The 26,563-nt window shown below is 37.4% G+C and overlaps 1 protein-coding gene and 1 long non-coding RNA gene across 14 annotated transcripts in view; one reads left to right on the top strand and one right to left on the bottom strand.

Annotated features, from left to right (window-relative positions):
- The window catches only part of DIAPH2 (diaphanous related formin 2), a 1,391,236-nt gene that overhangs the window by 1,229,019 nt on the left and 135,654 nt on the right, over positions 1-26,563 (bottom strand). The gene's annotated exons all lie outside the window — the stretch shown is intronic.
- LOC146394703 (uncharacterized) lies at positions 5,500-11,644 on the top strand. The gene is made up of 3 exons (XR_014834675.1): positions 5,500-5,995; positions 7,317-8,988; positions 9,293-11,644. It is a non-coding gene; the product is annotated as an uncharacterized LOC146394703 (long non-coding RNA).

Raw genomic sequence — 26,563 nt, 5'->3', positions numbered from 1 at the left:
CTATTCTTTAAGTATATCTGTACTGCAATAAAATGAAATTAACCAAGTGCCTAAGATTGGAAGTTGAGAAAAATAGAGCCATCATGCAAAATAATATTTTGCAGGGTTTTTTTTCCTATTCTGTAATGAGTATAAATAATTGGTCTAGGTCAGCCTGATTATTTAGCCTATCAGAGGAAAGAAGAATAGTTAGTCATTAATTATATCATTAAATTATGCAAAATCCAAGACTGTTTTGCTAATAAACTAGAGTATAACTAGCTATGTAATTATATGGAAATCAATATGCCTTTGAGAACAGTCATTTATCATGAGAAAAAATTCATTTCATAACCAAACAGCATTTTATGAGTACCTTAAACTCTAGATAACAAAAGTTCTCTAAATCATTTAGATTATATAATCCTATAAGACAAGGACTCTGGGTACAAATTCCTGTCTAGCTTTCAAGGCCCTTAATACCACCATGGCTAAGACTCCATGCCTAACCACAGTGGTGCAACTGCAAAAACTAGGCAGATGTCAAATGTGATCCTCAGACACTACCCTCCCAGCACAAAAGAAAGAAATTACTGTATTAGAGATAGGTAGATAACTGTATTTACAACTAAATAATATTCTTTTGGATACAAGCAAATATCTACTAAATTTTTAAAATCTTTGAGACATAAAATCTAAAACAGGAGTTCCCGTCATGGCGCAGTGGTTAACGAATCCGACTAGGAACCATGAGGTTGCGGGTTCGGTCCCTGCCCTTGCTCAGTGGGTTAATGATCCGGCGTTGCCATGAGCTGTGGTGTAAGTTGCAGACGCGGCTCGGATCCTGCGTTGCTGTGGCTTTGGCATAGGCTGGTGGCTACAGCTCCGATTAGACCCCTAGCCTGGGAACCTCCATAGGCCGCGGGAGCAGCCCAAGAAATGCCAAAAAAGACAAAAAAAAAAAAATCTAAAACAAAACATGAGAAGACAAAACACTTCCAACACAACGAATATTTAAAATTTATAAGATACAGAACCATCTTCCATTTTGCCATTAGGCCTGGTGAGGCAGGCGAGGGTAGAAGATGGCTAGATGACTCTTCCTCCCCCTTCTCTTTTGAAAAGGTCTTTAAAATCACCAAAGGGAATTTCCATCCAACACAAGAATCTTTAGGTGGTTTTATTGCCCCCTTGGGGTCGGCCCTGGTGGCCATGGGGAAAGGGAGAAATCTCTCACCTCTGTTTGGAAGGGGGCAAATAGAGGATAGAGGGTAGGACCCATGCTTTAGCGATATAGTAAAAAGAGAAACTGAGGGACCTTGCCATTGCTCTTTTCTCAATTCTCAGAGGTTTTCTTTTTTTTTTTATCTTTTTATGGCCGCACTCCCAGTATATGGTGGTTCTCAGGCTAGGGGTCGAATATGAACTGTAGCCTCTGGCCAATGCCACAGCAATAGCCACGCCAGATCTGAGCTGTGTCTGCGACCTACACCACAGCTCACGGAAACACCGGATCCTTAACCCACTGAGCAAGGCCAGGGATTGAACCTCCATCCTCATGGGTGCTAGTCAGATTCATTTCCACTAAGTCACAACAGGAACTCCATCAGAGGCTTTTAACATTCAGTGAATTCTCTGCACTGACTGGCTACACTGACTTGATGTTACCACTCTTTACTAATTTACACAGAGGCAACACAGCATCAAGGTTAGACAGAGTGTGATCTCTAAAGCAAGAATACTGGAGGCTTCAAACATTGGTTCCTCCACTTACTACTTATGGAATTCTGAGCAAGCAAGCTATTTAACCTCTCTGGACCTCAGTTTCCCCATCTGTAAAATGGGAATAATAATTGTACATACTTCTTCTTGTTGTGATGGTGAAATTAGTTCATATAGTAAAAGCACACACTCAGAACAATGCTTGACATATAATAAGTGTCTAATTAACATTAACTATTATTGTTCCTGCTGTTGTCATTTCCTAGCACATGCCTTCTTTTTGGATTGGCCCAGTTTCCTCCTTACTATTTTTTAAATTCCATTTTTGTTATTCCTCTCCCAGTAACATCCTTTAAAGTCCAATTCAACTGTCATGTATTCCATTAAGTCTTCCCTGCTGTGGAAGAGGCAATTTAACATAGTAATGAAAATGCCTCTGGAGTCAGAAGGCTCTCTCTCAGCTCTGTCACTGACCAGCTATAATTCCTTAGACAAATTATTTAACCTCTCTCTCAAGATCAAACAGGAAATTTTTAACTTCCTTCAAATAAAGATATTTTGTATTTTTTTTTCTGTATTCTCCACACCTAATTGTAGTGTTGAGTAAATAACAGGAGCTCAATAAAAAAGTTGAACAGTAAAGCCTGTCTTTTTTCTTTCCAGCATGCTTTATGCTAGAGTATGCAAGACAAGTTGACTGTTTATGACCTAATATATTTCAGTTTTTATTAAGAATTTTTTTAGAGAGTTCCTGTTGTGGCTCAGCAGGTTACAAACCTGACTGGTATCCATGAGGATGCGAGTTCGATCCTTTGCCTCACTCGGTGGGTAAAGGATCCAGCATTGCCATGAACTGTGGTGTTTTAAAAATATGACCAAAAGATAAAAGTAATATTTACCAAAGATGCCTTGTTTTCCTAATGTAGCATACTACTAAAATTTAAATAAGGGCTTCCATCCGTATCAGATATATAAAAAATCTGCAAGCTTGTATATTATACGATCCTGTTGTTCACTATACAGCTTTTGATATCCATTTGAATATCATACCTGGTCACTTTCCTAAATGTATTAATTATGCATGAGTAATTACCAAAGAGAAAAGTTCAGAGTTACTAGAAATTGAAGGAGAGGGAGAACATGACACCTATTTCAAAACACTTCTTCAAGATGTAGCTCACATTGTTGAGCAGAAATACTATCTCACTAGTTGATACAGACCACCAGCCTAGATGTATATGGTGAGTGACACAATCTAAATGTACCTGATTTAAAGAAAAGATACTTACACTGAAACATTCCTTGACATAACTAGGTGCTCAGTAATGTTGAAGAAATCCTGTTGTCTTCATTATAATCATGCAAGAGCAGTGCTTTCATGTATATCTCTGCGTGGTAATAAACCCTCTGAAAGGTCTTCAGGTTGAGTAAGTAAAAGACCAGTGAACTATCTGATTTTTCTGAACTCTTTTTTTTTTTTTTTTTTTTGCTTTTTAGGACTGCACCCATGGCATATGAAAGTTCCCAAGCTAGGAGTTGACTCAGAGCTATAGCTGCAAGCCTACGCCACAGCCACAGCAATGTGGGATCCGAATCATGTCTGCAACCTACACCATGACTCACGGCAACGCAAGGTCCTTAAGCCACTGAGCAAGGCCGGGGATCAAACCCATATCCTCATGGATGCTGGTTGGGTTTGTTATCGCTGAGCCACAGTGGGAACTCCCAGACTCATACAGTTTTATATATACATAAATTATATAAACAAAAAATATATTTATATAATTAGTGAATCTAATCCTTTAAAATTGTTGACCAATCTTAGAGAGGATTGTGCTTGCCTTCCTATGTAAAATAAAAGTGTTATATGCCTCATTTTAACCCAAAGCCATGAAAAAAGAACCAAAATACTTATTTAAAATACATTAAATCAGGGAGCTCCCTTGCGGCACACACAGTGGGTTAGGAATCCAGCATTGTCACTGCAGTGGTTTGGGTCACAGATTCTATCCCTGGCCCGGGGAACTACCCCATGTTGTGGGTGCAGCCAAAATAAATAAATAAATAAAATACACTATGTCAAAATTTTCTACCTGAGCTAAAGCTTTAAATACTAAATAAAATACATAATACCAATTTTAAAAATATATTACAAAGAGTAATTAAGGATAATTAGAAAAATCTCCTCTCAGAGTTTTCTACATACAAATCCTCACTTATTCCACTTTGCAAATTAGTAAGTACTTTTTTAATTTCAAAAGTCCTTCATTTTACCACTCTACATACTTTATAAGATAAAGCCATGCCTCCATACAGAACTTCCCATATTTGTATCTCCCTCTCAAGAAGTACACATCCCCCAAAAAGGCCAAAAAAGGTAAATAACAAGAGGTAAATAATAATTAGGCATATTAAAAGGTAAATAATAATTAGGCATATGTATCTACCCAAGTCATTACAAATAACAAAAATCTAAACAGAAGGAATTATTACCTCAACTCAATGCCTCTTCCACTGTTGTTTGCAAATCATTACACAAGTATATGCTCTGATGTCAAACTTTTTTTTTTTTTTTTTTTACTTTTTAGGGCTGCCTGTACCTGCGGCCTATGGAAGGTCTCAGGCTAGGGGTCGAATCAGAGCTGCAGCTTCCAGCCTACGCCACAGCCACAGCAACATGGGATCCGAGCTGCATCTGCGACCTACACCACAGCTTGTGGCAACATGGGATTCTTAACCTACTGAGCAAGGCCAGGGATTGAACTGCATCCTCATGGATAGTAGTTGGATTCTTAACCTGCTAGGCCACAACAGGAACTCCTCCTGGTTTCTTACTTTTTAAGAAGTACGAAAATGTGTCTTTTTCAATCTGGGAAAAGCCCTGGAATGACTGCCAACAGCAACTTTAACAGATCAGAAATATACTACCTCCCTGGGTCATGTTTCTATCCAAGTGCAAAGTGAGATAAAAATCTTTTCGTGGTCTGCCCCTACTTGCCTGGCATTTAGCTACCCAGAAGACTAGTAAGTTTGAAGATTTTACCATGCAAATTCCCTTCACCAGATAGTTTACACAACTTTAATACTGCCACTGGTCCTAGAAGAAGCTATATAATAAAATAATCTATATACTCTATAGATCCCAATTTTAGTAGTATCTGCTATGGTGCACTGTCAAAGTATATATGAGGGGAAGTTGGGAGACAATTTTATCTTAGTCAGGAAAGTAATACATGTGCACATTGAAAAATATATCAAACAATACATAAAGATATGATGTGAAAAGTAAACATCCTGCTTCCCAAAGCAGACTACTATTAAGAGTTTTTGGCAGATTGTTCTATACATTTTGACAATATAAACCCAAGAATATATATATATATATATATATACACACATACATACACACACATATACATACACACACATCTTTGAAAAGATAGACTCTTACCATACCTGCTTTTTTTGTCCCTTTTATCTCTATTATATTTCCATTATTAATAACCACTCACAGAAAGGCTTTTCTCCTTGGACTAAAATGACAGGAATGTACTCTCCCAGCCCTTGAAGTTAGGTGTGGCTATCAGACTTATTTAGATGATGCAATGTGAATAGAGTGAAGGATGGTACACTTACTTCCTTTTGCAGTATGGTGGAGCCCAGAATCCTGAGTGAGAATAACATGGGACAGAGCCCAACACTGACACAAGATAGGTGGCACGAGCAATAAATAAGCCTTTACTATTTAAAGACTGAAGTTAAAATTTCAGTGTATACTAGCCTGTGCTCAATAATATCTTTTTTTTTTTTTTTTTGGCTGCACCCACAGCATGCAGAAGAAATTCCCTGGGTCAAGGATTAAACCTGCACCACAGCAGTAACCAGAACCACAACAGTGACAACACCAAATCCTTAACCAATTGAACCACCAGGGAACTCCTTCATATATCTTGATGTCCATTCATATCTTAACACAGAGATCTACCTTAACTCACTGAAATGGTTCCATAACATTCTTTTTTCATGGTTCTTATTTTAAATCTTTTTTTACTTGAAGTGTAGTTAATTTAAAATGCTTCAGGTATATTATAATATTCTTTTGCATAAATAAATGATAATTTAATTCACTTGATCAACAAAATTTTTGTGCATATTTGCCTTGTCTTAAATACTGTTTTAAGTGCTTTAGATGTTAAAATTCATTTAGGAGTTCCCATTGTGGTGCAGCAGAAACAAATCTGACTAGGAACCATGAGGTTCGATCCCTGGCCTTACTCAGTGGGTTAAGGATCTGGTGTTGCTGTGAGTTGTGGTGTAGATTGCAGACCACAGCTCGGATCCCAAGTTGCTGTGGCTGTGGTGTAGGCCGGCAGCTGTAGCTCCAACTGGACCCCTAGCCTGGGATCCATATGCCGCGGGTATGGCCCTAAAAAGCAAATAAAATAAAATTCATTTAATTCTCACAGTAAGTCTAGGAGGTAGATTCTATCTTCACCCACAGTTTTGCAGGTGAAGAAGCTGAAATACATCAAGATAAAAGGACATTATGTCACTGCTAGTTTAATCTACATTTAATTCTGTTTGAAGTATCTTCTATATATTTATCAGTTATTTGTATTTCTTTAGGGGTATGCTGCCTGCTCAAAGGTTTTCTCATTTTTAAATTGGGATTTTTAGTTTGCTTGTAATTATGTCATAAAGTTCTTGTATATTAAGAGCATGAGGCCTTTGCCACATGTGTTGCAAATATTTTTTTTTCACTCTTTAATGTAGTACTTCACTTTATGATCTTTTTATCAAATCAGTTTGGAAATGGAATAACTGATCTTCACTGAGTTAAAATGCCTCTTCCATCATACAATAAATTCCTATACATATTAAGTAAGGTCTATTGCTGGACTCTGTATTGTCCGGTAATCCATCTATATCTAAAACAGATTCAAAGTATTTTACTTACAGTAATTTTAACATATTTCTCTTATTTAGTAGGATTAGCTACCCTTCACTGCACAGCTATCCTATTTTTTTCCTAGCTATTTCCAGATATTTATTCCTCTAAACAAAATGTAACACAACATTGTCAGTTTCTAAAAAAAGAAAAATCCTTCAGAAATCTTCATTGGTAGTTCATTGAATGTTTCTTACTGCTAAAATCAAATAACCATTTAACTCACAATTTGGATACAGAAGTACTATTAACATTGATTATATTTGTCTTGTTATGAGATATTCATATAAAGTGCAAATAATTTACACATTCCTTTCTCTTATCTCACTGCATAGGCTAATAGACACTGTCCCCTTTGCCTCCTAGTCTAATAAAAAAGAATAAAATGCTAAAAATTACAAGTTTGTTCCTGACTTTAATGGGAATTCTTCAAGTTTTCTTTTTGTTTTGTTTTTTTGTTTTGTTTTGTTTTTAGGGCCACACTTGCAGCACATGGATATTCCCAGGCTAGGGATCTAATCGGAGCTGTAGCTGTGGCCTACACCACAGCCACAGCAACACAGGATCCGAGCCGTGTCTGCAACCTACATCACAGCTCACAGCAACGCCAGATCCTTAACGCACTGAGCAAGGCCAGGGATTGAACCCGCAAACTCATGGTTCCTAGTGGGATTCATTTCCGCTGCGCCACGACGGGAACTCCCAGGAATTCTTCAAATATTTTAAACATAACTCTGTGTAAACATAACAGTGATACTTAGTTCGTGATAAATACTTTTATCATGTTAAGTACATAAGTAACTTTTCCTACTGTATCAAACTTTTTTCAAATTATAAAGCTGTTACATTTTATCAAAGACCTTTTGATAATATATTTGAGATAATGAGGGTTTTTTTCCCTTTTTATGTGGCATCTTAAAAAAATCAAAATGGAATGCATTCACTATATTTCACTTATCTACCTAATTATAGTCCTCCCCAAAACCTATGCATATTATTTAAGCACATTTTCCCTGGCAACAATGTGCTGCCTTTCCACCAAATGATGTGTATCTAAATAAATTTCTGTGGTTTGTTTATTAATATAAACCACACCAACTTCCCTGGTAAAGAAATGGGAACAGAAATTCTACAATGTAAAAAATGGAATCAATATATTCATATTATACAAATCAAGATCTCTCAAATTCTTTGGTAGGGAACTCATTATCCCATGAGATGATAATAAATGCCCTCAAATCACCTAAGATTTAGAAACAATGAGTTAACTAAAGTTAATCAATTTATCTACTATTGGATATTTCAGAATATTTCCTACGCTTGTATTTTAAAGTTAATGTGCACTGTGTTTCTTCAGTGGAGGTGTGTGTGTGGAGGTATACAGCATGCAAAATTTCCCAGTTATTTGGCCAAGACATATCCTTCATCCATGTACAACAAAACCCATGTCAGCGGGCACTGGCATCAAAATATACTGTTGGTAGAGCTGTCCAGCCAACCTGACTGCTCTTGTTGCCACTGGTAGCCAAGACATCTCCCAAAAGAAGCCTCTGTCCCACAAGTGAGAATGAGGCTGACCCACTGAGAGAAGAAGAGGTAAGAAAAAGACAAATATCCTAGTACCATTCTCATCTCTAATTATCTTGAGCTTCACTCCTATTCAAACTGGCCCCGGGTATACAGACAACAGGAAGAAAGCAGCAGTTCTCATACTGTGCTTAAAGGACTCCCTGATGACACTGGGACCCTTTCCAGGGTACATACAAGGTAAAAACTGTTCTCATAATAATAATAAGATATTACTTCTTCACACACAATTCTCTCACAAATCTCTGGTGAAGTTTTCCAGAGGCTACATGACCTGAGATGAACTATCACACTGATGGTAAATGAAGTGTGTGCCCTTGTATATGCTTGTATTTTTAAAGTTGCTCAATTTTTTATTTATTTATTCACCACATCCACACAGAACGCAGAAGTTCTCAGGCCAGGTGATTGATACCACACCACAGCACTGACCCGTACCACACTGGATCCTTAACCCACTGAGCCACCAGAGAATGCCCTGTTATTCTAATTTACTTTTCATCATTAAGGGTCTTTTCCTTGCCTTTAACCATTAAAACTGCCATATTTTATTTGTTTTCATTTTATTTAAGTATAGTTGGTTTACAATGTTGTGTTAATTTTGCTATATGGCAAAATGATTCAGTTATGCATATATGTATATATGCATACGTTTCAATATTATTTTCCATTTTGGCTTATCATAGGATATTGAATATAGTACTATGTGCTATACATATGACCTTTTTGTTTAAAACTGCTATATTTTGGGAGTTCCCGTCGTGGCGCAGTGGTTAACGAATCCGACTAGGAACCATGAGGTTGCGAGTTCAATCCCTGCCCTTGCTCACTGGGTTAACGATCCGGCATTCCCGTGAGCTGTGGTGCAGGTCGCAGACGTGGCTCGGATCCAGCATTGCTGTGGCTCTGGCGTAGGCTGGCAGCTACAGCTCTGATTAGACCCCTAGCCTGGGAACCTCCATATGCCGTGGGAGCGGCCCAAGAAATGGCAAAAAGACTAAATAAATAAATAAATAAATAAATAAATTTTTTAAATGAAACTGCTATATTTTGAAGTTCCTCTGTTGTTCAGTGAATTGAGGTCTCGGTGTTGTCACTGCTGTGGCTCAGGTCGCTGCTGTGGCACACATTCAATCCCAAAAAAATTAAAAATAAAACTGCTATATTTTAAATTCACTTTCAGTTGTACAATACAAAACCACAATGAAAAATTAAGTCATAATGTGGAAAAATGACTTTGAGAAGCAATATTCTTTTCAGGGGTACTTTATTTGAACACTGATTAAAATTTAAAGAAATCTCTATCTAAATATGTGGTTGAGAGGAGACTAAGCCTCATAAAAATTATTCTGAAGGCTTTTGGGATAATAAATTCAGAGACAGAATGTGGAGATGATGACGGTGAAAACACAAGAACCAGTCAGGAATTGATAGTTTCTGAGGTACTGGTCTACTAGAAAACAGGGAGAGCAATAAATAAGGGATAGAACAGGGGTGGTTGATAGGGTGAACAGGAAGTGACAAGAAACACAAAGAAAAGGCAAAGGCTAAAGTGAGTAATAAGGAAACATGATAGAGTCTATATTACATATATTAAGTATAAGGTGGCAGCAAAACACTGACATACAGCATAAAGGAATCACCATAATGGTGATTATAATGTTCTTACAATAACAAGAAAAGTGAAAAAAGAAATTTGATCTAAGAGAAGAACATAGCTATCTAGATTAGTAGTAGACTCACTTACACAGAAGAAATAGCTCTTGTTTTGGGAGTTCCCATTGTGGCTCAGCAGTAACCGATCCAACATAGTATCCATGAAGATGTTGGTGCAATCCCTGGCCTTGCTCAATGGGTTAAGGATCTGGCTTTGCTGTGGCTGTGGAGTAGGCCAGGAGCTGCAGCTCCAATTCGACCCCTAGCCTGGGAACTTCTATATGCCATGGGTGCTGCCCTAAAATGACCAAAGGAAAAAAAAGAAAAAGAAAATAGCTCTTGTTTCTAGTTCTGTGACTTTGCATAATTCTGTGCCCATATAAACACAGCCAATAAAAAATTCCACTTAAAAATCTCCATGAATGTATACATGGTACAACTTCACAACTAACAGTATTCTTTTTTTTTTCCCTTCTCCATTCATACTGTTTTATGATTTGTCTCTCCCACTACAGTTTATCACAGGATATTGAATATAGTTCCCTGTGCTATGCAGTAGGACCTTGGTGTCTATCAATTCTATACATAATGGTTTGCATCTGCTAATCCCAAACTTCAAATCCATCCCTCCCCCACCCAATTCTGACTTGGCAAACACAAGTCTGTTCTCTATATAACTGACAATATTCTTTAACAAGACAGTTTTTTAAAAAAAATGGAAAGAGGAGTTCCCTTCATAACTCAATGGTTAACGAACCTGACTAGGATCCGAGAGGCTGCAGGTTCGATCCCTGGCCTCACTCAATGGGTTAAGGATCCGGCGTTGCCGTAAGCTGTAGTGTAGGTTGCAGATGCAGCTCGGATCCCTTCTTGCTGTGGCTATGGCATAGGCCGGCAGCTCTATCTCCAATCTGACCCCTAACCTGGGAACTTCCATGTGCCGCAGGTAAGGCCCTAAAAAGCAAAAAAAAATTAAATAAATTAAATTAAAAGAAATGGAAAGAAAGAAAATAAATGCAGTAATTAAACAATTTACAAAAAAACTTGGAAGTTTTTCAAAATGAAAATTTTATCTGATCAGAAAAGCACCTAATACTTGTGAGGGAGAGAAAAGCTCCTATTAGTTACATATAAATAACCACTTAACAAAGGGTTCAATGTCTCAAAGAGATAGAACTAAGTAAAGCAATTGTCTTTGCTAACATGCATTTGCTAATATGCAGCATAAGTCTGTAATATGTGATACATGTTCAATTTAAACCATTACATAAATAATCAGGGGATAAAATCATATGGTCCACAGCCCCAATTGTTTACATATGCAAACTAACTGATATTTTCTTAAATAGCTCATGAGATTGGTCTTTTGAGAAAATCAAAAACACTTTGAGGGAAAATCATCCTGATGAACATCTGTAGGTAAATTAAACTAGTATATTTGTCCCTTACAATGATGCATGATGTTATCATCCCTTTCTGAATACACTATCTAAAAGTGAAATTATAAAGCATTTATTTGTTTGTTTTTTAAGAGCTTAGTGCCATGAGTGTGGACAGTGGGACTTTTACTTATTATACACAGAGCAGATGGGAAGATGTTACCAACTTTCAAACTTGTTTTTATTTTACTATTCACATCTGTACCAAAACATTCCAGTCTCAATAAGTTGATAATTTAAGGACATACAATTTCCCCCATGTGTGCTCTTCAACTCTGGATGTCTGGTGTTCAGTTAAATTTCATCTGTTTGCAATTTTTTCCCTTACAAGGCGTTATTTTTAGCATCCCAGTCTATTAACAAAACAAAAAAACCTGGATACAAATCTATTTCTAAATGTTAAGTCCCATTAAATCTGTCATCATTATAATTTCACCAAATATAACCCCCAAATGTGATCAAAATATATTACTAATATGATGCCCTATGATGTCTAAAGTAAAATCCCCGATGTGATCAAAAGATCAGGGTTTGGAAGGAAACATGGAGGTATTTACATATCTATTTTCTCATTTTCCCTTAGTCTGATCAACAATATATACAACATATTTGTCTTTTTTTATATCTAAAAGAAATGGTAGCTAAAGAATTGCTGTGGTTTCCTTCACCCTCTGCCTTCACACCATGAAGAAAAGAGAAAATATATTTTCACCCTTTATAAACAAAATGGAACCTAAATAATATTTCATCTTGCTAAACTCAGAGTTGATAAACAAGGCAGATACAAGGTTTATTAATTCTATCCATGAATGCTACCCTGTGAACACTGAGAATAAAGATAATGTAATCCAACCCCTTCTTCTGGATCATTTTTTCCTTTTGTCTCATTCCAAAACTTACTCATTGTTGGAAATTTAGAAAAAACAGTTAACATAAAAAGAAAATAAAAATCACCGTAATTTTAGAACTGCTATTAATATTTTAGCACATAGTTTTATCTTTTTTCCTACGTAAAATATATTCTTAAAACTAAGGTCATACTATATGTTGTATATATATTTCATATCCTGCTTTTATCATTTAATATATATCTTTCATATAATTATATAGACAATTAGTTTTAATTATCATGTAATAATTACTTAACAAACCCTTATTACTGGGCATCTGTTCTCTAACTTTTTACTATTAGAAATAATGCTGGAGTTCCCATCGTGGCTCAGTGGTTAACGAACCCAACTAGGATCCTTGAGGACATGAGTTCAATCCCTGGCCTCACTCAGTGGGTCAAGGATCTGGCATTGCTGTGAGCCGTGGTGTAGGTTGCAGATGTGGCTCAGATCTGACATTGCTGCAGCTGTGGCATGGGCCAGCAGCTGTAGCTGCAATTCAACCCCTAGCCTGGGAACTTCCATATGCCGCAGGTGCGGCCCTAAAAAGGAAAAAAGAAAAGAAAAAATGCTAAAGTGTGAACATCCACACACAAGTATCTTTTTCATATACCTGCTTCATTAGGAAATTTTTCCAGAATTAGAATTGCTGGATGTTAGTATAAATATTTGCATTACTATGTTTCATTTTGCTAAAGCTGCCTTCTAGGAGGACTGTACTAGTTTATAAATTAACTATCAAGAAATGAGAGTGACACTTCTCAGAACCCTCGCTGATCAGGTAATTATTTTATATCTTTTTGTCTATTAACTTGCATCATTATTTAATAGGCATTTTTTATTACTAGTAGGGCTGAACATATATACATGCAAACACACCTACATAAGCCCACCCTTACATACCACACATACCATGTACAGAACATATGCTTATACTATGTAAGTATCATATTCATTCATTACCTTTGTTTATATTTCTATTAAGATGTATATTCTTGTTGTTAAGAGCATTATCAAAATTTATAAAGTTTTTCCAAATTTATTAATGCATACTGTATTCTTTTTTTCTTTTTCTTTTTTCCCCTAGGGCTGCACCCAAGGCACATGGAAGTTCCCAAGCTAAGGGTCGAATCAGAGCTGCAGCTGGTGGCCTATGTCAGAGCCACAGCAATGCGGGATCCAACCCACACCGCAACTTGCAGCAATGCTGGATAGTTAACCCACTGAGCAAGGCCAGGGATCGAACCCGCATCCTCATGTATACTAGTTGGGTCCTTAACCTGTTGAGCCACGAAGGGAACTCTGCATACTGTATTCTTGATTTACAACAGTTCCTACTTTTTATACAGTCAGAAGGCTTTCTTCCTTTATGTCTTCTATGTCACTACACCTAACTCTTTAATTGTTCTGAAATTTATTTTGATGTTTGATGTGAGGTAGGAAATCAATTTATATCTTCCCTTCAATAATTTGTCAACTGCTCCAGCAACACTTTTCCCCACTGATTTGAAGTCTCTAACATAAGTTATAAAATTAGGAGTTCTCCTGTGGCACAGCAGGTTAAGGATCAAGCATTGTCAATTCAGTGACTCGGGTCGCTGCTGTGGCACGGGTTCAATACCTGTCCTGGGAAATTCCATATACCATGGGCACAGCCACACACACACACACACACACACACACACACACACACACACACACACACAAAGATTAAATCATCAAAAAATAAAAAGTAACTTATAAAATCAGAAAAAGCTTCTTGCCATAACTTTACCTGGCACGTTTTGCTCTCAGAAATATAACAGTAGCAACAAAATGATTGTGAATATTATCCACCTATCTATCTGAATAAAAGTTTTATAATACATGCTCAAAAGCATTAAAACCAACTTTGATTTAACACCATCCCTTTCTCTGAAACAATACTAGGGTACCATTTGTGTATTCAATCTCTCTTTAATTTCACGCACAATCCAACAGTAAGCCACTGAGTATGGGGAAGGCAGGGAAGACAGGAATACAGTATTCAGGAAACCAAACACAATATTCCTTTGTTTTTAAAATTGCATTTTACATAACAATTATTTTGATCTTCATGAAATAAATTGAAGGAATACAGTACAAGGAAGTAGGGTTTAATGTAAATTTGATGGCTTTTTATACTCAGAAGGTCTAAAATATCATTGTTCCTGACATTTAACTGCACTTTATAATCTAGATGTAACCTAAGAAAGAGTAGTACAGAAACTTTTCAAAGAGTCAAGACAAAAAAACCACAACCTAGCAAGTATGTCTTTGATGTTTTAAAAGCAGCCAAAACAATGTATTCTATGGGAAAATCTAAAGCAGACATATAGAATTTTGCCTGTTGTGAGCCTTGTATGGGAGACTTTTACATTACTGTGTCTTATGTATATAAATGGATTATATAGCTTTAGAAAAATGGTTCAACGCATCTTTAAAGTGTTTCCAAAGTGAAAATAACTTTCTTAAAGCTAAAAGTCACACACAGTACCAGTTTTAGTGACAGCAAACTATCAGAGTTACATTCAGACTTTTACTTTCAAAGGCAATAAAAGCTATATAACAGAACCAAATAAAAACCCTAGTCTTAAAGTTATGGGAGGGAGATTGATGCTAGATTTAAGATTGAAAACTTGCACTTTGGCCAAAAGTTAACTTAAAAGAACAACAACAACCAAAAAAAAACTCAATATTTTAAAAACTATTAGTATATCCTTTATAGAATTTACCTGACTTCCAATTATTTTTTTTTTTTTTTTGTCTTTTTGCTGTTTCTTTGGGCCGCTCCCGCGGCATATGGAGGTTCCCAGGCTAGGGGTCTAATCAGAGCTGTAGCCACTGGCCTACGCCACAGCCACAGCAACGCGGGATCCGAGCCGCGTCTGCAACCTACACCACAGCTCACAGCAACGCCGGACCGTTAACCCACTGAGCAAGGGCAGGGACCGAACCCGCAACCTCACGGTTCCTAGTCGGATTCGTTAATCACTGCGCCACAACGGGAACTCCCCCCAATTATTATTTTTTTTATTTTGCATTTTAGGGCTGCACCCGCACCATATGGAGGTTCCCAGGCCAGGGGTCTGATTGAAGCTACAGCTGCCGGCTTACACCACAGCCACAGCTATGCCAGATCCAAACCGTGTCTGCTGACCTACCCCACAGCTCATGGCAACACCGGATCCTTAACCCACTGAGCGAGGCCAAGGATCGAACCTGCAACCTCATGGTTCCTAGTTGGATTCGTTTCCACTGTGCCAGGACGGGAACTCCAAATTCCAATTTTTATCTGAATTTCAAAATTGTTAAATGTTTGATGCCATCACCTGAGAGATGTAGACATGACCATCATTGGTCACCTACCCATCTAGCAAATTCAAAAGCGTTACACTCCTGCCTGCTATTGCCCTGGCTTAAGGACTCTCGCAGCTCCATCTGTGTGCACATATTCAAGGAAGAAGGTAATTGAAACCTAGACTAAAGCAAAAAGTCAATGGTTCTGCTGTTTAGCCAAAAGGAAAAAACAGCAAAGGAGAATATAAAACAAATACCTTAACATGAAACACTGGTACATGAGTTTGCTTATGAAGCCTAAATTATTATGATTTACTTCCGGCTTACAAGCAGCTGGAAAGTTCTCCGGGCAACTCAGGAAGTGGTTTTGTTTTAAAGAGAGATAGCAGTTTTGCCTAGTTGGTAGATATAAATAGCTCTGCTGGATCTGGCCCTTGCTCCTCTGTGTGCTCTACCCCTATTCCTTGGCCCTCATGCTACTTCACATCCAAGGGATTTTTTTCCTGTTTTTCCATCATGCCAAGAGCTTGCCAATGTTAAAGCTGTAGTATTAGCTGCTCCCTTAGCCTGGAAGGGTTTTCCACTTGATCAACCCCACAGCTGGTTTCTTTATATTAAGGATTCAGGTTACCAATCACTACTTCAGAAAAGCCTTCTTTGATTATCAAGTTAAAAGAGTCACTCTGTCACTATCCTATCTCTCCACTTTAACTGTCTGTATCATTTATGATTGTCTTTTTTTGTTGTTGTTGTTCATTTGATCACTACTCTTTGCTGCCAGCTCCATGAGGATAGGGACTTTTGTTTGTTTTGTTCAGTGCCCTAGCCCCAGTACCCAGAACACTGTCATAGGCTAGCTGTCCAATAGATATTTTTTCAGCAAATACCCTTAGCTGGTTTGCAGAATTTTTTTCCTGGCCACACCTGTGACATGCGCAAGTTCCTGGGCCAGGGATCGAACTCATGCCACAGCAGCAACCATAGCTGCCTTGACAATGCCGGATCCTTAACCCGGCATTGTCATTGAAGTGCTAGAGAACTCCAACCAGCTATATTTCTAATCAGCTTTTTCCTGCCCATATGCCTCAATATAATGAGGTTAGACAAGAGTCCATTCCTCTGCCTCTAGGTGGATCTGGCCTTTTGGTCTCTAGTACAGCCACATCAAACAAGGCCATGATTCTCAACAAGAAAATGAAGCAACACTGGTGCACCTAAGGAGGAGGCACTAGGAAGCAATCTTTCCCATTAATCACCTTGATCATTAAGAGTTTCCTGGGAGTTCCCGTCGTGGAGCAACAGAAACAAATCTAACTAGGAACCATGAGGATGCAGGTTCGATCCTTGGCCTCACTCAGTGAGTGGGTTAAGGATCTGGCGTTGCCATGAGCTGTGGTGTAGGTCACAGATGCAACTCAGATCCCGAGTTGCTGTGGCTGTGGTGTAGGCCGGCAGCTCAGCTCCGATTTGACCCCTAGCCTGGGAACCTCCATATGCCACAGGTGCAGCCCTAAAAAGCAAAAAAAAAAAAAAAAATAGTTTCCAGAACTGGTATTGAAGTTTAGTCTCATTAAAATGTAAGTTCTTTGAGTGAAGGAACTTTTCGTCTCTTTGGGACATTGCTGTATTTCTAGCACCTAGAAGAGATTTCAGTGCATATTATGCATTCAGTAAATGTTTCCTGAATGAAGCAATGAATGAAAATGAATGGTTATATAATAAGCCCCAAATACTGACTTAGAAACAAAGATACTTAATTGCATGGGTTTGCTCTGCTTCTGAAGCCATATGGAGAAACATAGACCACAATTAGATTTTATATTCCTACTTCTAAGGAATTCTATACCATATGCTATTGCTCATAAGGTAATCGAGCTAGAAAGAGATCATAGTTTAAGAAAAGTCATCACTGATACTAGAAAAACTGCTAATGGTAAAATGACTCAAATACCCTAGAAAAATGGACAGCCTAGAATATTGATTACTTACATAAATTTTGGTTTGGGTTTTTTTTTGGGGGGGGAGGGGGTCTTTTTTGTCCTTTTAGGGCCATGTCCGTGGCATATGGAGGTTCCCAAGCTAGGGGTCCAATCGGAGCTGTAGTCACCGCTCTATGCTGGAACCACAGCAATGCCAGATCCGAGCCGCGTCTGCGACCTACACCACAGCTCATGGGAACACCGGATCCTCAACACACTGAGCCAGGCCAGGGGTCGAATCTACAACCTCATGGTGACTAGTCGGATTTGCTTCCGCTATGCCATGACGGGAACTCTCTTACATAAATTTTGTAAAAAATTTGAATGGTTGTAAATCACTAATATTTACTTATACTTTGCTCTGTTGTTAAGGAATCTGAAGTCTCTTGCAAGATTATGAAAACAACTAAAAAGACAGGAATAGAAAAAAAATATGTATCAGAACAGGTCAAGACTAAGAAAAATATTAGAACAAAGATTTAACTCTATTTTCTGGTGATCAAATAAAAAAATGTATAACCAGTTACTTTTCAAGGAAGCAAAGGCTTTTCTAGCATGTAGACTTGAGAAAAAAAATGGTTCGTGTGGGTTTTCATAAATGGACCTGATGATATAGTGAACCACATCCACTACAGAATTGCTGTATTAAAAATAGTAACAGATTTTTAGAGGAGTAATTCTTGTAACATTCCTCAGTGTAATCTAAACAAACATCAAATCAATAAAAAAATAATAATTCTTCTGTGACACAGGGGATTAATGAGAAAATGGATCTAAGTACATTACTCTCTTTGGGTCTGGACTGATCCAGAGTTATATATAGGACACAGAAAATTGATTTCATCTTGCATACCAAATTGGACTGATTTCTAGTCCATGTCTTTCATGGTGAACTGCCTGTAGTACTGTGTTAAGAATAATTAATAATCATAATCATAAATATTTTAAGCTTTACAAGGCATATGGTCTCTGTAGCAACTACTCAACTCTACCACTGTAGCATGAAAACAGCCATAGCAAATATTTAAAGAAATGGACATAGTTAGGGTCCATCCAACAAAATCTTATTTAGAAAAGCAAGTGGCAGGCAAAATTTGGCCCATAGGCCACAGTTTGCTGACCCTTGATTTAGAAGGACAGAGAGGCTACTATTCCTTCAAATAGGCCCCCAGAAATATAATTTTTCTTGATACAGCATTTGATAAAATTTGGATACATGACAGTTTGAACTTACGTCTTCTTTCCTGAGCCCATAGTTCATGTTTTCTAGGCTGCTGATTAAGGGCAAATCCATCTTTGAATAGATAAAGAAGCAAATAGCAAAATTGCCATTTTAAACTACTAATAAGCATCAAAAGTAAGTTTAATTTATACTGGCACTATGCAGTAGAAATTTCTGTGATGATAAAAGAGTTTTAACCTACACTTTTTCTTATCTGATAACAGTAGCCTCTAGCCACTCATGGCTACTGATACTTGAAATGTGGCTAGTGTGACTAAGGAACTAAATATCTAACTTTATTTATTTTTAAATAGCCACATGTGAATCAGGGCTATTCTATACTTTAATATATCATTCAGCACTTACCTAACTATATACAGACAATAAAAAAGTAATGCCTTGACTCGAAACGTTAGTGGGTATTATTCCCTTCACCCCAAAAGAGGTTCCTTGGTAACATGATTGGAGAAAGTAAAACAACAGACTTCTTATAGCTGTTAATATACTAGCACAATTCACTAATTTTCAAGAAGGGAATACAGTATTCAACTTTCTTTGTTTAAAAAAACAGCCCCCAATATGTCACAAGTTAATGTCTTCATTTGCATTTGAATATAGTATATTTATCTGAAGAATTGGAAATTCACAATAATAAATCTTAAAAGCATCATTATTTTCCTTCTTTAATTAATTTTCTATCACTTCACAAACTGATGAAAAAGATAGCCATATAAGGGAATAATGGTCAATGAGATGGTAGAATACGAAGCCTCAGACTCCCCTTCCTACCACAGAGATACTGATTCAACAACCATACACAGACCACTTTTCCTTGTTAGAAATATAGAAACCAGTTAAGAGACTCCTACATTCCAGGTGAGTGTGAAACCAGATACATGAAAGCCAACAGGAAAATATGTGGTACACTCCTGCCATAGTCCCTTCCCCCAGCAAAGAGCCATGCAATTAGGAAGAAATGCCCAGCTCTTTCTGGATCTTCCCTGATGAGGGTAAGAGAAGACGAGTCCCTATATCCAACTTTCTGACATTTAGGGTGACCTTGCCCAAAAGAGTAGAGCCTGACTTGGAGTACCAATGAGGCTTGGCATACTCTAGGTTGCTTGGGGCCACTGAGGACAAAAGAAAAGAGGTGGATGACATGCAGCTACTACAAGAGGACCAATGAAACAGCAGACAGATATCAGAGGGCACAAGCGATTACAAGCTCCTGAAAAATAAATTAAATAAACCAGAAAATCCCTCAATTTAAAATATACACACGTAAGTCCAGAATAGACATGTCTAGAAAAAAGGCTTCAGAGGCCCCCAGAACTTCTAGCAAGGTTGATTGGTGAAGGCCCTTCCTTGTAGGAACCAGTTATTAAAGACTTAGTTGGCTGTTTTTTCAAATGCACAGAAAACAACACAAAGTTACAATGAACACACACATATATATACACAAACCAAGGAAAAATGGCCTAAAAGGAATAAAAAACTATAGAAACTGACTCTAAAAAAAAACAAAAACAAAAACACAGAGGTACATTATATGACAAAGAATTCAAAACAGCTATCATAAATACGCTCAGAAAAATCATGCATGACCAAATTAAGAATTTCAACAAAGAAATAGAAAACAGAAAACAGGAACCATGGAGGGAGTTCCCTCTGTGGTGCAGTGGGTTAGGGATCCGGTGTTGTCTCTGTGGTGGCGCATGTTCCATTCCCAGCCCAGCACAGTAGGTTAAGGATCTGGCATTGCTGCAGCTATGGTGAAGGTCACAGCTACAACTGAGATTCCATCCCTAGCCTGGGAGCTTCCACATGACACAGGTGTGGCCAAAAAAAGAAAAAAGAAAAAGAACCAAACAGAAATTTGGAAACTGAAGAATGCAATAATTGAACTGAAAAATTCAATAGAGGCATCCTTTTTTTTTTTTTTTAGCAGTATGCTTTATTGACAACACAAATGTGTGAATTCATCATTTCCTTTTTTAGGTATAGAGCTAAAGGCACAGGGGGTGTCTTAGGCATCCAACAATAGAATTGATCAAGCAAAAGAAAGAACAGCATATTCAAAGACAAGTCATTTGAAATTACCCAAAGGAGCAAAAAGAAAAAAAGAATAAAAGAGTGAAGAATGCCTAAGAGACTTAAGGGTTATAAACAAGAAGAATAACATATTAAAGGAGTCCCAAGGGGTAAGAGAGAGAGAGAGAAAGGAGCAAAAACTTATTTAAAGAAATAATGGCCCCTTTCCATCAGTGCAATCTACTCTTGTCACCCAAGTATTTGCAAATGATATGACTGATCCAATATATATAAACAGCTCATACACCTGAACCTGAAAAAAAAAAACAAACTGATTTTAAAATGGACAGAGAACTGAATATAGACATTGTTCCAAAGAGGAAAGGCAAATGGCCAACAGGAACATGAAAAGGTGCTCAACATCATTAATTATCAGGGAAATGTAAATCAAAACCACAATGAGCTAGCACCTCACACCTATCACAATGATTGTCATAAAAAAGAATACAAAAAGCGAATGTCAGTGAGGATGTGAAGAAAGGGGAACCCTTGCACACTGTCAGTAGGAATGTAAATTGGTACAGCCCCCATAGAAAACAGTATGGAGATTTCTCATAAAAATAAAACTATAACTACTATATTGCCCAGCAATTCCACTCCTGGAATTTTGTTTCAAAAGGAACAAAAACACTAATTCAAAAAGATACATGCACCCCATTGTTCATAGCAGCAGTATTTACAATTGCCAAGTGGAAGCAACTCAACAGCTGAGTGGATAAATAAAACGTGGGGGGGGGCGGTGTACACATACATACAATGGAATACTACTCAGCCACATAAAGAATGAAATTTTGCCATTTGCAACAACATGGATGGACTTGGAGGGTATTATGCTAAGTGACATAAGTCAGACAGAAAAGGACAAATACTGTATGATATCATATGTGGAATCTGAAAAAATACCCAAACAAGTGAATATAACAAAAAAGAAACAGACTCACAAATATAGAGAAGAATCTAGTTGTTACCAGTGGGGAGAGGGAAGAGGGAGAGGAAATATAGAAGTAGAAGATTAAGAGACAAATTATTATGTATAAAGTAAGCTATAAGGGTATACTGTACAATACGAGGAATATAGCCAATATGTTATAAAAACTCTAAATGGAGTATAATCTTTAAAAATGGTTAATCACTATATTGTACACCTGTAACTTATATAGTATCATACATCAACTATACTTCAATTAAAGAAAAAGAAATAATGGCCCCAAATTTCCCAAATCAGGAGAAGGTAGTGAACATACAGATTCGAGAAGCAAGATGGAACTCAAAAAAGACAAACTGAAAGATATCTACCTCAAGACACATTATAATAAAAGTCACAAGTCAAAGACAGAGAATTTTGAAAGCAACAAGAAAAAAAGCAACTTGTCACACACAAGGGACCAAAACTAAAGATCTCATACTTTCTGCTTTCCAAACATATTACATGCTACAGTTAAAAAAGTATAATATTGGGAGTTCCCATCGTGGCGCAGTGGTTAACGAATCCGACTAGGAACCATGAGGTTGCGGGTTCGGTCCCTGCCCTCGCTCAGTGGGTTAACGATCCGGCGTTGCCATGAGCTGTGGTGTAGGTTGCAGACGCGGCTCGGATCCCGCGTTGCTGTGGCTCTGGCGTAGGCTGGTGGCTACAGCTCCGATTCAACCCCTAGCCTGGGAACCTCCATATGCCGTGGGAGCAGCCCAAGAAATAGTAACAACAACAACAACAACAAAAAGACAAAAGACAAAAAAAAAAAAAAGTATAATATTGGCACAATGACAGACATATAGGGACCAACAAAACAGAATAGTGAGGCCATTAGTAACACCTACACATATATAGTCAGCTGATCTTTGACAAGGGTGCCAAAAATACACAAGGAGGCAAGGAGAGACTCTTCAACAAATAGTGCTGGAGAAACTGGATATCCACATAAAAATGAATGAAACTAGACCTACTTGTCTTACACCAAATCAATGAAAAATGGGTTAGGAGTTCCCTGGTGGCCTAGCAGTTAAGGACTCAGCATTCTCAATGTGTGGCTTGAGTTGGATCCCCGGCCCAGGAACTTCTGCATGCTGTAGGTATAGTAAAAATAAATAAATAAATAAAAGATTCTGCTGCTGTGGTGCAACAGGTTAAGGATCCAGCATTGTCACTTGAGTGGCTAGGGTCACTGCTATGGCAAGGATTCACTCCCTAGCTCAGGAATTTGCACATGCCACAGGCTCAGCCAAAAAACAGAAACAAAACAAACAACAAAAAAATAAAATAAAAAAATGGCTTAAAGACTTATAATACAAGATCTGAAACTATAAAACTGCTAGAAGAAAACAAAGGGGAAAAGCTTCATGACATTGACTTTTCTTGGCAATGATTTTTTGGATATGATGCAAAAATAGGGTAACAGAAGCAAAATAAACAAATGGGACCAGATCAAACTAAAAACCTGCTGCACAGCACAGTGAAAAAAATCAGCAGAGTGAAAACGCAACCTGAAGTATGGGAGAAAATAATCTGCAAACCATATATCTGATAGAGTTACTATCCAAAATATATAAGGAACACCTACAACTCAATAGCAAAAAAAACCCCAAATACCCTGATTTAAAAATGGCAAAGGACATACATACTTCTCCAAAGAAGACATATAAATGGCCAATAGGTACAAGATGATCAACATCACTTAACAGGGAAATTAAAATCAAAATCACAGTAAGAATATCACCTCATACTTGTTAGAATGGCTATTACAGAAACAAAAAACCAAAAAGAAATGTTGAAAACGATGTGAAGAAATTGGAACCTGGAACACTTCTGATAGGAATGTAAAATAGTGCATCCACTATGGAAAACAGTATAGAGATTCCTCAAATACTTAAAAATAGAACTGCCATAGGATCTAGCCATCCCAGTTCTGGGTATATATACAAAACAATTGAAATCAGGATCAAAACAATTGAAATCAGGATCTTAAGGACAAATCTGCACTCTCCCGGTCATTGCAGAATTATTCACAACAGCCAAAACATGGGAACAACCTAAGTGTCCATTAACAATTAAGTGGATAAAGAAAATGTGAGATACACACACACACACACACACACACAATGAAATAATTATCCAGCCATAAAATAAAGGAAATCCTGTCATATGCTACAACATAAATGAAACTTGACAATATTATGCTAAGTGAAATAAGTTGGTACCAGAAGGCCAAATACTGTATGATTCCACTTACATAAGATATTTGAAGTAATCAAACTCATCGAAGTATAAAGTAGATTGCTGCTGGCCAGGGGCTAAGGGGAAAGGGAAATGGCGAGTTGTTGTTCAATGAATATACAATTCCATTCATGCAAAATGAAAAGTTCTAGAAATCTGCTATACAGCATTATGCTTACTGTTAACAATGCTGTACTATATGCTTAATACTTTCTTAAGAGGGTAAATCTCATGTTCTACATTATCACAATAACAAATTTTTTAAAGACAACCATGTTAAGCAAAGCTGAGGTCTCTGCAAACCTACTGTTTCATTGCTTAGGGAAATCAGTATTTTTGTAACAAGAGGCATTCTCTTCCAGCTACTAATGGACTAGAGGTGTAAAGAGAGATCACATTCAAGTCTCTAGAAAAGGTAGAATGGAAAAAGGGATAGACAGAGAGAGAGAGATGGAGATTTTGTTTCCATCAAATACCTAATAGAATAGCAAGAAAAATCACCAGGGTATATCAGGAAGCATTTGTGGCTGGATGTCCAATAACTTAATAATTTACTATTTTACTTTATATGGCAATCAATGAAATATGCATAAGCAAGTAAAAACATCTTTGCCAAGCATATCTTTAAATACATTTAAAATACATAAATACATGATCCTGTTCGAGGTAGTCTAAGAAGACACTTTTGAGTGACAAGAGAGAATAAAGTGAAGATCCCTGGCATCATGTAATTTAAAACAATCATCAATAGAAGAAAATTTAAGAGAAAATGGTGAGATTATCTTTAAATGGTGATACCCTCAAAAAAAAAATCACAAAATCAAACTCTAAACTAATCTTATAGTCCAATGGTAATGATCATTTTTTGGTGTTATCTGGATTACCGTTATCTGGATTTCCCTCAATGTGGTATTTCAAATGTATTTCTACCACCATTCCTGACAGAGCAGTAGCTGAAAAACATCTCCACTACTGCTCGCTGTGCCGGCCTTCCTTTGTTGAATAAATGGCTTAATAAAAATGTTTAGAGTAGGAAACTGTTCATGTTGAAAATGTGAAATGTCTTCTTTAATGGACAATTAAGCATTACCACATCTACGTGAAGTGCATACCTTTTTTTTAATGTAAACTTTTAAGCAAGATTTAAACCAGCCTTGCGGATATAATTCAAAATAGAAGGTGGGAAGAGGAAAGAATGCACAATCTTAGTTTCTTTGGCTTAATAGGAAATCTTTGTCCCTGTATCTATAGAACAATAATTAGTCTTTAGAGTGATACAGACCCTGGTGCAATTAATGTCATTTTGTAAATTTTATTACTATATTTTTTATTCCCTATCTAGGCCTCCCTTTGAGTTACCAATCAATGATGGGTGGGATTTTTGTCTATCTACTGAGTTATTTGTTAAATCAGCCCCATTATGAAGACATGAGAGAGTGGAAAGGATGGCACCTTTGTTAAAGTAGCTAGGAACTAAAGTGATATGAAATACAAAAGGTCAAGAAGAAATTTTCCCAATTAAGAGTGGGCCAAAAAAACCAAACACAATTTTTAAACCAACTGTGCTTTGAGATACGTTATTTTTAATTTATATGGAAAATGGACCTCAAAAAGGGCCCGCATATTTTTTTAAGATCCAAAGGAGATTTTGTTGTTTTTCTTTTTTTTTTTTTTTTTTTTTTTTTTTTAGGGTCACGTGTGCGGCATATGGAAGTTCCCAGGCTAGGGGTCGAATCAGAGCTGCTGCAGCCGCCAGCCTACACCACAGCCACAGCAATGGTGGCAGGATCTGAGCTGAGCTGTGTCTGCAACCATCACCGTGACTCATGGCAGCGCTGGATACTTAACCCACTGAGTGAAGCCAGGGATCGAACCCACATCATCATGGATACTAGGTGGATTACTGCTAAGCAGGAACTCCTTGTTGTTTTTCTACAACAGCAAATCTCATTTGTGCTGGACAACAGATGTTGGAGGGTCCTCCTTCCCAGTCTGAGCTTCCTGGACCAGAGTCCCTCTAAGTCTCCTTTTTACGCTAATATGCTCCTCAGATTGTGTATAAAACGTTTAGCCCATATTGAGTTTTATGAATTCCTAGTATCCTTTTTCCTTTGCCTAGCATCTCTGATTTCCACCTAGGATTTTCTCTTAACCCAGATGCTGTTCCTGGGTCCCAGACACTGTTTCTCAATTTCATAGACTATTAATGATTCCTCTTCAACCCTAAAACCTAGCTGTCTGACCAAATGACATTTACCTATATTCCCTGCCTTATTTAAAGTCATCTAGGAAATGGCATTATTTTGCTTTTTTTAATGGCTGAGTAGTATTCCATTGTGTCTATATGCCACATCTTCCTAATCCAATCATCTGTCGATAAACATTTAGGTTGTTTCCACGTCTTGGCTATTGTAAATAGTGATGCAATGAACAGCGCAAATGAACCTTTCCACAGAAAAGAAAATCATGGACTTGGAGAATAGACTTGTGGTTGCCAAGGAGGAGAGGAGGGAGCAGGATG

The sequence above is a fragment of the Sus scrofa genome, chromosome X, assembly GCF_054392235.1.
Source record: "Sus scrofa isolate SSC_HxYL_T2T_F1_AM1 chromosome X, Sscrofa_HxYL_maternal_Yorkshire_Landrace_v2.0, whole genome shotgun sequence".
Taxonomy (NCBI): Eukaryota; Metazoa; Chordata; class Mammalia; order Artiodactyla; family Suidae; genus Sus; species Sus scrofa.
The sequence above is the reverse complement of the archived record's forward strand: the minus strand, read 5'-3'. Positions and strand labels throughout refer to the sequence as shown.